We start from the raw sequence: 14,481 nt of genomic DNA, 5'->3' as shown, positions 1-14,481 counted from the left end.
TTGAGTCAGCTGTCTGTCCTGAAATAGTATACAAACCGAGGATGAACAAAGTCATTGAGAATATTCTGGCATCACTTCCTTGCTCTTCCTGTGACCATATGAAAAGCCTCAAGGGCTTTCTTGTATTATTACTATCATTTTTAAAACAAGTATATTGCTGCCTCCAGAAGCCCTGAGTAGCGCCTTGACCAAAAGAAGGCAATTCTGAGCTCACAGATCTCAGTCTGCCCAGTGACTGATTTCTCTGATGTAGCTGTTGGATGCCACAATAAACACTAAAGGTTGAGTTAACAAATTAAAATCTGCTACCATTTGTCTCTACAGCCACTCTGGGCCCTGACACAGACACCTGACAATCTGTGCACTGCGAGACCCCCCAGCAGCCTCCTGGTGTTGTCACAGCAACCCACAACAGACTCTACAGACAGAGCGGAGGGAAAAGAAGAAAGAGAAATCCTTCAGGTTTTAGTAAACGACACTCCAAAGCACCAAGCGGTTTCTGTTTCCCGTGCACATCGTACCCCTCTATTTTTGAAAGCCAAAGAGATCTGCTCCACCGAGGACTCGGGATGCCTCCTCCTCTCTCTCCCAACACGCAGGGCGCTTGGAGCCTGATCGCAGGCGGGATGTGGCGCCAGGAGCCGCAGTCCCAGCGCTATTCTTAGCACAGCCAGACGAGTCCATTCATGAAAGCAGGGCGCGCCCTCCGCCTCCAACCCGCACCGGGGGTTCGGCGCACGTGAAACCGGTCAAAAATATGTTCATGCAACATATCAGGCAGGAAAGGGAAGAGACTGGCGTGGCTGAGTCGAGACCTGCTGGTTAAACAAAAGGAGGGAGCTGCACAGGCAGTGCAAGCAGGGGCAGGGAACCTGGGACGTGTATAGAGACACTGCCCGGTTGTGTACGGATGAGGTCAGAAAGGGCAAGGAGTACCTGGAGCTGAGCTTAGCAAGGGAAGGGAAGACCAACAAGAAGAGCTTCTACAGGTATGTCAATCAGAACAGGAAGGTTAAATAGAATGTACCCCCACTTATGGCTGGGAATGGTGATCTCATATCAACAGACAAGGAGAAAGCTGAGGTGCTTAAAAAAATTTTTGCCTCAGTCTTCGCTGATAACCGCTCTCCTCGCCCCTCCTGGGTCATGGGACAGCAAGATAGTGACTGGGGGGTAAACCCTCTCCCACAGTAGAGGATCAGGTTCGTGATCACCTGAGGAACCTGAACATATATAAGTCCACAGGACCTGATGGGATGCATCCCAGAGTCCTGAGGGAATTGGCAGATGTGGTCGCCAAGCCACTCTCCATGATATTTAAAAAGTCATGGCAATCAGGAGAAGTCCCCAAAAGGTAAAAAAGACGACTCTGGGAACTACTGACCTGTCAGCCTCACATCTGTGCCTGGGAAGGTCAGGGACAGATTCTCCTAGAAGCTATGCTAAAGCACATGGAGGACAAGGAGGTGATTAGTGGCAGCCAGCATGGCTTCACCAGGGGCAAGTCCCGTCTGACCAACTTAGTGCCTTTCTACGATGGGGTAACCGCAGCGGTGGACACGGGTAAACTGATGGATGTGATCTATCTAGAATTCTGTAAAGCCTTTGACACAGTCCCCCACAACATCCTTCTCTCTAAATTGCAGAGATATGTATTTGATGGGCGGACTGTTCAGTGGATAAGAAACTAGTTGGATGGTCGTATTCAAAGAGTAGTGGTCAATGGCTCAAAGTCCAGATGGAGATCTGTGATGAGTGGTGTCCCTCAGGGGTCTGTACTGGGACCAGTGCTGTTTAGTATCTTCATCTATGAATATGAAAGCAAGATTGAGTGCACCCTCAGCAAGTTTGTGGATGACACCAAGCGGATGACACCAAGCTGAGTGGTGTAGTTGCCACTCCGGAAGGATGGGATGTCATCCAGAGGGACTCGGACAGACTGGAGAAGTGGGGCTGTGGGAACCTCATGAGATCCAACGAGACCTAGTGTAAGGTCCTACACCTGGGTCAGGGCAACCCCTAATTTCAATACAGGATGGGGGATGATGTGATTGAGAGCGGTCCTGCAGAGGACTTGGGGATGCTGGTTGATGAGAAGTTTGACATGAGCCGCCAATGTGCGCTCGCAGCCCAGAAGGCCAATTGTATCAGAAATAATCAGAAACTAAAATAACCCTTGCTCAGATATCTGCTTACAATCAAAGAAATAACAAACTGAAAATGCAGGCAACAAAATGTATAAAAAAAATCAACAGATTTAAAATGTAGAGTATAACTTCTTTCCATTTTTTAAGTTTCAAACTCTACGTGAACTATTTTTTCTCCACAAATGAGGGCTAAAAATTTCCACTCCATGCAAGAACAACAGTCTCTCTGTATCCACCTTTACGAAAACAATAAGGTCCAGGTTCATCCTTCTTAATACAAGGGGCTAAGCAAAGCAGGGTGATATAAAGGGTATTTTATTGGACTGTTTCAATATGTCAAATTTTAATTCGTTAGTGGTACCTTTGTTTTACGGTCTAAACGATCACTTTCTGAAAACAAACCACAGACCTAGAGCCCCCATGTCCTTATTAAAACACACATAGACTAACACTGCTGCAACAAACAGGGTTAATGTTATTGTCAGAACAGGTAAGTTAGCATCATGTGGGAGAAAACTGATAAAAAGCAACCAGACTTGCTCTGACGCCAACTCAAGAAGTATTGGACTGCAATAAAACAAATCTCTTCAGATCTCCTTGCAAGCTTGTTACAGAGCTTTTCTATAACAAAAAAGAAAAAGGACAGGAAGAAGGGAGAAAATGTTATTTTTAGTGCACAAGAGTAAATTTAGCCAAACACAGCAATGATGAATATTAGGCAGGTGGTTAAAATGGGAAAAAGAGAAACAGGGCTTTGCTTTTGACCAGGATAAAGAAAAGGTCTCAAGTTTCTCTCTTTTTTTTTTTTTGTTTTTTCTTTTTTTTTTTTTGTTTGCTTCATCAAAGGCTACCCAGTGCCTGAAGGCTTCTGCAGCTTTGGAAATGGCTACATGCTGCTATGTAGTTTCCATTTTAATGACCATCTATAGCAACTTTTACCATTCAGTGCTTTCCCACCACAAAAGTATAACTTCTTATATAATTCAGATGGCAGCTTTTCCAGCCAAGTATAAAATAAACCCCCAGGGAGAGCTAGGTCTGTCTTCTCTGGTACATAATCCTACTGAACTGTATTTACACTTTCCCAAACTTTTAAACAAATAGTTGAGTTTTGACCATAAGCTTGAGTGACACACCTTAAGAAGCAGCTGGAACGAATCCCTAATAGGGTGTAGAGCAACTGACAGTTTCTCAGCTTTGATACAAGAGAGGGCAGTAATAAACCACAAGTTTTCCCACTGACTATGCACAAGCATTAAAAACATATGAGTGGTAAAGCTTTACTCAATTAGATGTTTAAGTATTCCAGGTAGCCAGCTTGGATTTTTCTATTTGTTTGTTTTCAGGGGAGAAGAACAGCTAGATGGAAAAAGGGAAGGAAACAAGTTCCATCTTTGCAAGCAATTCTAAAGGACGTGCCAGTGGGCTATGGATAGCATTTAACTACAGAGTCTGCTTTTGCCAGGTCCATACAGATTTCCAAAACATGATTACAGGCTGCCAACTGTGCCCTATAATTGCATCTCCGTTATGTGCTTTTAACACTATCAAACAACTTGGAGAATAACTGGGTAAAAAAAAAAAATTAAAAGTGCATTCACACCCATGGAGAATTCAATTTACTTAGAATTATTTTAGTTTTGCTAAATCACAGAACACATTTGGAAGTGCAAATATAAAGGTATGTTCCCACATGTTCCAACATCTTATTTGTTACTCTGGGGCTAAATTAACCTTTTGTTTTTGAGAATATATTTCTCAGATGATTAAAAAACATCAGGAGGGAACATCAGTTGTGCATAAACCGTAACTGAATTTACAAATAACCTTTCTACTCCTGGATCTGGAGAGTTAGTTTAACTTCACAGGTTGCTCCAACATGCAGTGTTAGCAGAACCCCTTAGGGAGCTTTCTACCAGCTCAGAAATGCTGAAGCTCAGTGCCCTCAGGCCTTGCTATCCTCTGCACTCCTGAAACACCAGAAAAAAACCTCAGGAGTAGACGGGCAGAAAAAAAAAAAAAAAGGCAAGGATAACAGGAGGTACAGGAAGCGGGGACTACAAGCATCTACTTCAGCTTCTCTTTCAAACCTCTTCTGGACGTGCACTAGCCTATAATTCTTACCATGCCATCATAACCCAAATCTGCTGCATCTGCAGAAAATTATAGTCTAAAGACGGTAAGCCTCGGCTTCAGTTTTTATATTACCGTTTGCCAGCCTTCTGAGAAAGTCTACATCCCAACCAGGTTAGAGGCCATGTTTAAGCAAGGGGTATTTCCCTGTATGATGCCTGCTCAAATCAATCAATCAGTCAATCAATCAGTCAATCAGTCCAGTAATGTGGCTCCTTGCTCCCTCCAAGGACCCACTCAAGTCTTAACTCGGAACAGCAGAGATTATTTCCTCTCTAGTTTAAATAGTAACACCCAAGCACAAACACGGCTTCCTAAGACACGTTATGCACGCTAACAACAGTCAGCATAGACATTTGCAGGTCTGGGCTTGAGTGTGCCCTGACAGAGGGTGGATTTGATGTTGCAGAGGCAACCTGGGAAAGTCTAAAACTGAAACTAAACAGTACAGGATAAACTAGAGTTCTCCCTTTCCTCTATCCCTGAACGCAGGGGCCCTTCATATTAGAAGACTTTAGGAGCATATTAAGATTAAAGGATTTTTAGGGGAAATAAATTTAAATGCACAAGGAATTAAGTAAAGCAAAATAAGCTAAATTATCCCGTACAGGCTCTATGTTGCACGTCACAATCTCACAGGGACAGAAGATGCTCCCTACAGTCCATGAAACCTGCTTTCAACACTACAAAAGAACATGAATGAATGACGTACAATTGAAATAAGAGATGTGCTACTTCACCCATTGTATGTGATATACGTAATCTCAGCCAACTGGCAGCATGTGAATTAAAATATCACAATTATCCAGCTCCTGTCATTGAAGTCTACTTTTTCCCACAATGGGGCTTAGAGGCTTTAAATCTGTGGGTAGATCAAAATAATTTCTAACTACTTCTGCGATGGATTAGTATATATTCCATTAGATTTTAACCATAAAAAATTCATAAAGAGTATAAATGCCCTGAAAAAGCTGTGTAAATGCAAATTCTACACACACTTAAATAAAATTCCAGCCATTTCCTGTCAATACAATTTTTGTATTAATGGGTTTGCATTCAGAACTGTAATGTATCCATGCCAAATGCTTATGCATTCACAATTAGCCTTCTTTTCAGAACTATATATATATTGTACGCAGTCCTTTTTTCTCTTTGGTATAATAAGGACAGAGTTTAGCATTTGACGTAAAGCGCTTCTATTTAGTGATGTCAACATCTATTCTCACCCAACTGTGCAAATTGATTAGGCCAGTTTCATCCCTTTTCATACTACCCCACACAATTGTCTCAATACTCAGACATGGAGGGAAGTAATGTATATAATGATTTCTTCACTGTGTGCATTAGACACTAACGTAGACCACTATGCCTTTATTTGCTAGGGGTTTTTTTTTCAGTTATTCACTAAATGCTAAATATAGTGCAAGACCTTCATCACTTAAGAAGCCTGCAATGCACCAGATTTTATTAGGGCATTCTATGAATGATATATAGCATCAGTCGTCTGCCTTATGAATTGTATTTCCCTGTTCTTTTTCACTAGCAGAGGGATAAAAAGTGCCTAATATATGCATACATTTTAAACAACTGGGTAAACAAGAAAGGAACTATCTAGGGAAGGAAAATGCCAATACTTACAATTTGGAATAAAAATTAGACACCTATCACTTTTTCAGTGGGTTACATTCCAACAATGCTTTAGTTTTCAGTCTAATCACATTGTGGGATGTTGGCATTTGCCTTCCTCCACTTCCATACTTTACCTGTTAATTACAAGACCCTGCTCTCCCCATCTCAGCCTATGACAGAATTGCGATTTAGGTGGGAAGGGGCCTCCGCAGTTCACCTATTCCAACCTCCTCCTTGAGGCACAACTAACTTCAAAGCTTGATCAGGCCAAGGCCTACAGTCTCCAACCTGCCTGTGCCAGTGCTGAGCCACTCATCGTGAAAGCATTTTTCTTTATACCCAGTGAGAGTTTACCTTGCTGATACATCTGACTGCTGACTCTTGTCCTTTTGTTGTGCAACTGTAAGAAGAGCCTAGTTTCTCCTACAACCCTTCTTAGGTACCTGAGATAGTAATTAGATGCCCTCTCAGCCTTCTCTTCTCCAGGCCAGACAAACAGCTCCCTCAGGCTCTCCGTGTACACCCCGTGTTTCAGTCCCCTAGCCACATTAGTGGCCTTCCACTGCACTCTCTTCAGTGGGTCAATCTCCCTTCATACCATGAAGCTTGAAATTTGACACTACTTCAGACACAGCATCGCAAGTGCTGAGTAGAGGGGCATAATCAGTGCTATTGACTCCTCAGTACACTTGTCCTAACACAGCCCAGTATGTGGTTAGCTTTGGTGCTGGAAGAGCACTCTGCTGACTCAGGTTATGCCTCAGCTTGTTCAGTTGCACTGCCGGAGTCTCACGAAACCTTGCAAAACTCTGTAACTGCCTTTGCTACTGTACTTGTCTTTGCATAGCCTGCAGAGTCTGGTCTTAGAAGGGAGTGGATTCATTTGAATAGTCCAGTTTGCAGAGTTAAGTGCACCAGGATACAATTACGCAAAATGAAATTTTGGCTTAATATGAAGAACAGCAAGAGAAACAGCTGAGTGGTTATAGGAGCCTCCCAAGGGAAGAAATGCAGAGTTATGGCTTGCTGCATTCACAACCCAGAGAGGACAGGCTGTATTAAGAATTTGTTGTACAGCAGTTTTGTACTAGATGTGTAGTTTTTTTAATGTCAACAAGTGTGCAACAGCTTGTGTTAGCTATATTCCTTGTTTCTAGATCCTTGGAACTACAACATGGGTAAGGAAGATTTAAGCAGTTTATAAAAACAGTTTCAAACAGAAGCTAAAAGGAAAGAACTGACTAATAGGTGTATTTCTTCTCGAATATTTGTCATTTTGCTGTTTGTCAAGGGAACAAAATGGAAGTGATTGCATAAAAATATCCAACGCATGCCTGCTTTACCACCTATTTCCAGAATTTAAGGAGTTTTCCAAGGTACAAGAGATTTACCTTCAAAAAAAAATGGTTTGCCCTCTATGGCAATCTATTTGAGTGTTATATCTTATAAAGCTCACTAATCAAAATTAAGGCTAATATTTCGCTTAATGCAGCAATGAAATTTTGACTAAATTAGAGTTATTCTAATTTCCTGACAATTCTGTCCCTAGCTCCTGCCTCTGTTTGCAGACTGGGACATACCAGAAATGAATTTTTCAACCCAGAATAATTATTTATTGCAGCTTCACATGCCAACTTTCATACATATACGAAATGCTAATCCCAGGGACAAATCCTCACCCTGGAGAACAGATTTCATGTCTGTACTATGTTATCCATCTATCTCACCTATAGCGCTGGCAACTGCAAACTGTTAAGAGTTTCTTAAAACCTTTCTGCCATGCAATCAGATGTTAAACACATGAAAAGAACTTCTTTGTGGAATGAAATGAGAGTCATAACAAACAGTCAGCTGGGGAAGATTTTCTGCCTGCCTGACCTTCCAGCTAGCTGTCAGTCTCTGTTCCTCATGTACATAAATCAGTCAGAATGTAATTCTGCCCGAGTGCTGTTTCAAAAATACAGTGAACCCTCTTATACTACAAGATGAGGTTTTCAATGGAAAACAGTCTCTTGCTTCTCACTCTTGATCTGAGCTATTGAGCTTTAAAAGCCATATATAAATGGATCAGCTCTCATTCCTTAAAGCATTATAAATGCTCTCCCTGCCTTTTGAGGCTTGCAAAAATCACCTGATGTATTAAAAGCTTAGTAGCTTTATATGCAGAAGGATACAAAAAGTAGACCAAATTTTAGAAGCTGAAATATTGGTCAAAAAGTGCATAAATTGTACAAGAGCAAGACAGCAAATAGATCTCTGCGATGACATGCTATTACTGCTCTGAGTTGCTTATACTGCTGCTATAAAGAGATTATGAGGAGAAGTCTTGAACACAGATCTCTAATTACAGGAACTGATACGTGTAGGGTAGGGGTGGCGAGGGAAAGAGAAGCAAAGTGGATTTTCTCTGCTTTTTTTCAGTTGCCAAAGACTAGTATTATTGCTCTCTGAATCACTGCTTATATACAAGCAGCCAACAGCCCTATTCTGATCTTTATCAGCTGCCAAACCAACAGAGCAGGATTAAATAGCAGAATCAAGGGCAGCTTAATCTTACCATCATTAATCTTTGAGAAACAGCCTTATTAACTACAACTTACTCTTCTGTACTTCTATCCCACAGGTAGCTAGATGTGAAAGTAAAAGACCTTAATTATATAGTCATAAGAACCTGATATAAAACCTACTGAAACTGATGCGGAAAAGCTTCCATTGACTGCTATAGACTTCAATTCAGGTGATAATTCAAGAAAAGTTTTGAAAAAGAAAATAATTAGTTGCAGCATGCTTGTCTTAGAAAGTTGAAGACATGTAACTTAAAGTAGCTGAAAAAAACCCAGCAGAGAATGAAACATCTATGACTTTCATATTCTTTCCACTAGGTTGTTCAAAGAATGTGTTGCTTTGGATTGCAACCTCTAACCCCAAGATTACAGTACAATTCTTCAGTTATTTTGAGTAATACGATTCTGCACAGTAGCAAAACTTCAGCTTTAATATTTCGAGAGCCAAACTAAAAGTCTGAAACTCCTGTGACATTCTCCATAGTCTCTACTTTTGAATGAATGCCTCTTACAACCATTTACACAAATTTAATGACATGATTTAGTTACCCTAGATTGCCTTGCAAAGACTGCACTCTTGCAACACAAACTTAAATTCAGTGGGTTAGGTTGGATTATATCAACACGAGGTTTCTACTTTCCAAACACTGCTCATATATTTCAGCAGTTCACTCCAATGTCTAAGCAAATCTAGTTATCAATTTTTTGTTTCCCCAATGAGTCAAGGCCTTATCATACACAGGAAGAATATTACCAGAGTTGGTTCTGATGGACATCGTTCTCCCCCTGAAATACTTTCTCTAAATTCTAGCAAAACTGTGTAGCTGAAGGATAACAGTAATTACAGAAATTGCAGAAGAATGCACACAAGTGCAAGTGAATGCACACATGATTCAAGTCTAAGAAGCAGGGAATGAAGGCAGTTTGCACGTTTCACCGCAGGCTGTTTGATGAGCCTTTTCCAAATTATCTTTCTTAGAAACAGTTACAATCCCCAATTTTTTAATGCTACCATACAAATAAGCCACCAACTACGAAAGCACATTCTTCTTGCACATATTTGCATTTTTTTTGCAGAGGGTGTTGAGCATATTACTCCACCACCTGACAAAGTATCATTGTTAAAGGCTTGAAATACAGAATAGGCAAAAGGACTCGAGCTCCCATGTATACCATGTGATTTGCAAAATACGGAGAAAAAGACATTTCTTTCCAATTACACACACACAAAAAGATAACTGCAGCATTAAAATGTCAGGGGCAGAATTTACCTTTGTAAATTAGAACCACCAGCAGTGGTTTTGAACTTAATCAGGCATTTAGGAAGCTTTAATAAATTCAGAAGTATTCCAGTGCATCAAAATTTCTCATGCATTCATTGCTTGGAAGTCATTTTGCCAAAGTATCATGAATTCTACTAATAGGTTTTGCAGGTTTTTTCCAATAAAGTAGCAAATCCTCATAAAGTGCTGCAAATCCTCATCTTGAGAGTGCTTTGTCTTTGTTTCCAAAAGTATGAGGCACAGGTAGTTCTAGTTGGCAAGAGGATGCTCTGGGGTGACAGCACTGCTTTTATGTCACAACTTGGATTTCTTGTGTTGGGTACCAAGTTGCTTAAGCTCCCCGAATTAACGGACATTTCAGAACTGCATCTTTTCTTTCTTAATTTCCCAACTAACAATAACAAATAATTGTTTCCTGATTCTGCAGACGTGTTGAGAGAATCATTCATTCTCCTTTATCAAAAGCACAGGAAATCCCATGATGAAGTTAGAAATGTGCTTAGTATAGGATTTAAACAGTCTGTGATAGACACTGCTAGAGAACATAAATCTAATTATAAGGATTAAAAGCAACAAACAGCAACACTGCCCCTCCTCCCTGCACTCCAACTGCAGACACACAGCAATCCCTTAATGTTCCTATCTCTACTCACAAGCAATTCTAGGTTTGTGAAGAACTAGCTCAAGCAGTTTTAAAATTTAAATTTCGCTTTGCTGTATTTTCATTCTACAGAAGGTTACTGGTTCACAAACATACCCCCCCTCCTCTGTTGCTTTTGCACAGCCTGGAACTTTCTTTTTACCTATCTGAACGGTCAGCTAAATTAAATTGCCAGACTGTGCTGTAGTGGCTAACGCATATGTACCCATTTTACTCCACTTACTATGGAGAAAGTAATCTCAGAGAGCAGCAGCTTCTTCAACCAGGAAGCTAAATTTATTACTACTTGTCTCATAATGCCTCAAGTGACACAGAAGCCCATAAGCAAATAAGCTATGACCAGGATATTAAGGAGCAAATAACACCTCCATAAAGACATGCCTTCCACAGATGTAGCGTTTTCTGACTCAAGCACATCACAATACGTAAGTTAACTTTTGTCCAGCCCTGCAGATATGGTCTCTTCAAGAAGAAAGACCCAATCACAGAAGCAACAGAAACTGATGCGGAAACAGTGAGGTCACAGAATGCATTTTCTGAGAACATTATTCTGTAACTTAATTACATAAGCCATGTGTGTTATCCAGAAATTCATTTAGAGAGAGAAAATCAGATTGGGAAGTGAGACTTCACACTGGGAGCAGAGGTGAGGAGACATATTAGGGCTCTTACGTGTGCCATTTGCCTTACGTACTTTGTGATGCTGAGATCACTCTTTGTGTATATTAAATAATTCATAGCACGACAACTTGCATACATGTAATATTATATACTGGCTTTCAGGAACTGCATTATCTAGAAAATGACTTCTATTTTTGTTAACGAAGTATAGTTTGTCTTTCATGATGTGCTGGAGGGGGGTCATTAAATTACTAATGTAACTATTAAAGCTATTAAATTACCAATTTTTAGGGATCAATTCAAAGCACATTAAGATAAGCATAAATCCAAGGTAAACCAAGTGTCTCTTCACCTCAGTGACCTTCCTATCAGGCTCTGAATGCTGAAATCTCTTTCTCCTGACAGCATTAACCCCTTCTTTGTATGTCCCTCCCTGCCCAAAACACTGAAGTAGTTATTGTAGGGCCTACAAGACGTTCGATTTGGTAGTAAATAACAAGGGGGGGGAAGGGGAAGGTACTTGGTTTGTGTTTATGTTGAGAGCCCAGGGAAGAGATTGCTCACTAAGCTTCCTGTCAAGACGCTTATTTTTATTCACATTGTCACTATGTTTTCCCATGAACAAATATTTATACTTCAGAGGAAATGTTTCAGTAACATGTATCAGGCAGGATAAGCAATGTGTTCACTTCCCTTCCCTTATATTATGAGAAAGCCATTTCCCTTACATGAGAAAGTAAATAAATACATTCCCTAGAGATGCTTGGGAAGGGGGTCATTCTTGCAGAAAACACATCTTTAAAATATCGGCAGTGAGTCACTGTGTTAGATGACCTGTAGATGTTTAATTTGTAATTGCAAGAAATAAATATATCAGGGATTTATTGTTTCTTTTGTTCAGAGAAACAACATTCTTGTACAATCCTGTCTTAATTAAAATATTTTCCCTTCTGACAAATTTTAGTAGCATGTTATGTTCCATTCTGCAAGGGATATGGCAAGATATAAATCCACCTTTTGTTAATGCTTCGGTATGTCCTTCAGACTGGGAAGGCCAATGGATGAAAACAACAAAAATTTAGCTGATGGCTGGACTGTATGACCTCCTGAGGTTCCTTACAACCTCAGTTTTCCTATGATCCTAGATTAAGGAGATGTATTTGGTTTTACTAACTTACAGGCTTACCGTACGCGCCAGTGAAGATGTGGATATGGGACTTGGGAAAAGTACATTAACAGGCATCTGCAATTCAGGCTGGCAATTGCCCCGCCTTTTCCCTATGCTGCACAGAGCAGGAATAGAGAAAGCTGCCTGGATGCATAAAAGAGTACCTGCATATTTGTGGTATGAACTCTTTCTTCATCCCCGGATCTCACTCCATTTCCTGCATCTACAGTTAGTCTGTGTAAGTTTCCATTTCTTTGATACTTTGAAGAAAAGCTTGACATTGGGTCAAAAGCTATGTGCAGAAACCACCCATTACACTAACTCTGCAACAATGCACATCCTTTTATACATTTGTTTTTAACTACTGGAATATCAGAACAAAGCTGACTAAAACTTTAAGTGAGAGGATTAATTCTAGGAATTCAAGTTCTTCAAGTCAGAGATGCTTTAACTCCAAAATACCTGACCAAAAGCTGCTGGAGAGAACAGCACTGGTGACAGGCAACAGTGAGTCAGTTTTACTATTTTTTTTTTAATTTCTCCCTGGGAATACTTACCTCACAGGAGAAAACAACGTTCAAATCCATTTTTAACAGTCTGATCATAAGCAGAATTCCATCAAAGATATTTCATGTCTTTCTCTTACTGTGGCTCTCCTGAATGGGAAAGGAGGAAAAAAAAACCAAAAAAAAGAGAGACAGAATAAACCATACCGTTTCCAACCTAATATTACAACACATGCAATAACAAAGACATCTCTTAAGATCCATTTTATATTGTAAAACAGGCCTACATAGTCAACAAAAAAGTCTTTCAAAGCTTCAAAAAGGTAAAATGAATATCCACATTAAAATATCAAGCATTCACTTCAATGCACTGAAGAAATCATGGATAGAGCTTTTTGCTGGAGATTGACACAGATCTGTCAAATAAGGCTGGTTCTTGAATAATTTTCCTCTGTATTTACATTAAAAAAAATCACTTTACGTGTCAGGACCAAACACTGCTGTACCACAGTTAACCAGCTCCTCACAGGTTAGCTAACAGACTTTGAGGAGGGGATTTGCCCACCTTCAAGAAGGTGAAAAGACTCTAAAATATGAGCTGACAGCCTGATGACATGTGAACCAGGACTTCTGTGTTGCTTCCACCTTTGGTCCCAAATGAAATTAATTATACAAGTGTTTCATTGGGTTTGATAAATGTCTGTGTTATTGTGGCTTGGTTCCCATCCAAGAGCAAGGCTGAGGTTTTCCAAGAACCTAAGGTGGGAAACATTGATTTCACCTTGGATGCCGCCCTAAAAGCAAAGCTCAATGAGGAAAGTAGCTTTTAGAGGTTTCATGGTAGCTTGAAAAGCAGAAGTGAAATGCAAATTCTTCAGCTGAGGAGTTTAGCAGCCTGCTTGTGTTTTGTAGGCATTTCTCCCTCCTTATCAGCAACATTTCAGAGTTGAATTTAGGACTGAAGTTAGTTTCTCACAGAATTTCCCACCTTCTGTGGTGCTGGTTGATGAGAAGCTCGACATGAGCCAGCAATGTGTCCTGGGCTGCATCAAAAGAAGCATGGCCAGCAGGGCGAGGGAAGTTATTCAGCCCCTGTATTCCTCTTTTGTGAGACCTCATCTCAAATACTGTGTCCAGTTTTGGAATCCTCAACGGAAGGAGGATAGGGAGCTTTTGGAACAGATCCAGAGGAGGCTACAAAGATGATCGAAGGGCTGGAGCACCTTTCCTATGAGGACAGGCTGTGAGAGTTGGCCTGGTTCAGCCTGGAGAAGAGAAGCCTCAGAGGAGACCTTATAGTTACCTTCCAGTACCTGAAGGGGGCCTACAGGAAAGGTGGAGAGGGGCTATTCATAAAGGCTTGTGGGGACAGGACCAGGAGAAATGGGCATAAACTGGAGAGGGGCAGATTTAGACTAGACATTAGGAAGAATTTCTTCACAATGAGAGTGGTGAGACACTGGCCCAGGTTGCCCAGGGAGGCTGTGGCTACCCCATCCCTGGAGGTGTTCAAGGCCAGGTTGGATGGGCCTTGGGCAGCCTGATTTAGTGGGATGTCCCTGCCCATGGCAGGGGGGTTGGAACTGGATGATCTTTAAGGTTCCTCCCAACCCAAACTATTCTATGATTCTGTAGATACTCTGCACCAGTCAACATTGAGAGTGAACATAGAAAATGAAGTAACACCTCATTCCACCTTTTTGGAAAATGCAAGCCACCAGAATTGACACTACAGCTAAAGGCATAATCTTTTTATGACTCTGGAAGTC

General features: G+C 40.8%; 2 protein-coding genes across 13 annotated transcripts in view; one reads left to right on the top strand and one right to left on the bottom strand.

The window, feature by feature from the left end:
• Positions 1–14,481, top strand: part of CABCOCO1 (ciliary associated calcium binding coiled-coil 1) — a 319,312-nt gene that overhangs the window by 58,879 nt on the left and 245,952 nt on the right. The gene's annotated exons all lie outside the window — the stretch shown is intronic.
• Positions 1–14,481, bottom strand: part of RHOBTB1 (Rho related BTB domain containing 1) — a 56,681-nt gene that overhangs the window by 38,720 nt on the left and 3,480 nt on the right. For all 6 annotated transcript variants that reach the window (XM_054071693.1, XM_054071696.1, XM_054071695.1 and 3 more), the window contains exon 2: positions 12,764–12,862. The gene's annotated coding sequence lies outside the window, so the exon portion shown is untranslated. The remainder of the gene's footprint in view (positions 1–12,763; positions 12,863–14,481) is intronic.

This window comes from Cuculus canorus, chromosome 7, assembly GCF_017976375.1.
Source record: "Cuculus canorus isolate bCucCan1 chromosome 7, bCucCan1.pri, whole genome shotgun sequence".
Taxonomy (NCBI): Eukaryota; Metazoa; Chordata; class Aves; order Cuculiformes; family Cuculidae; genus Cuculus; species Cuculus canorus.
The sequence above is the reverse complement of the archived record's forward strand: the minus strand, read 5'-3'. Positions and strand labels throughout refer to the sequence as shown.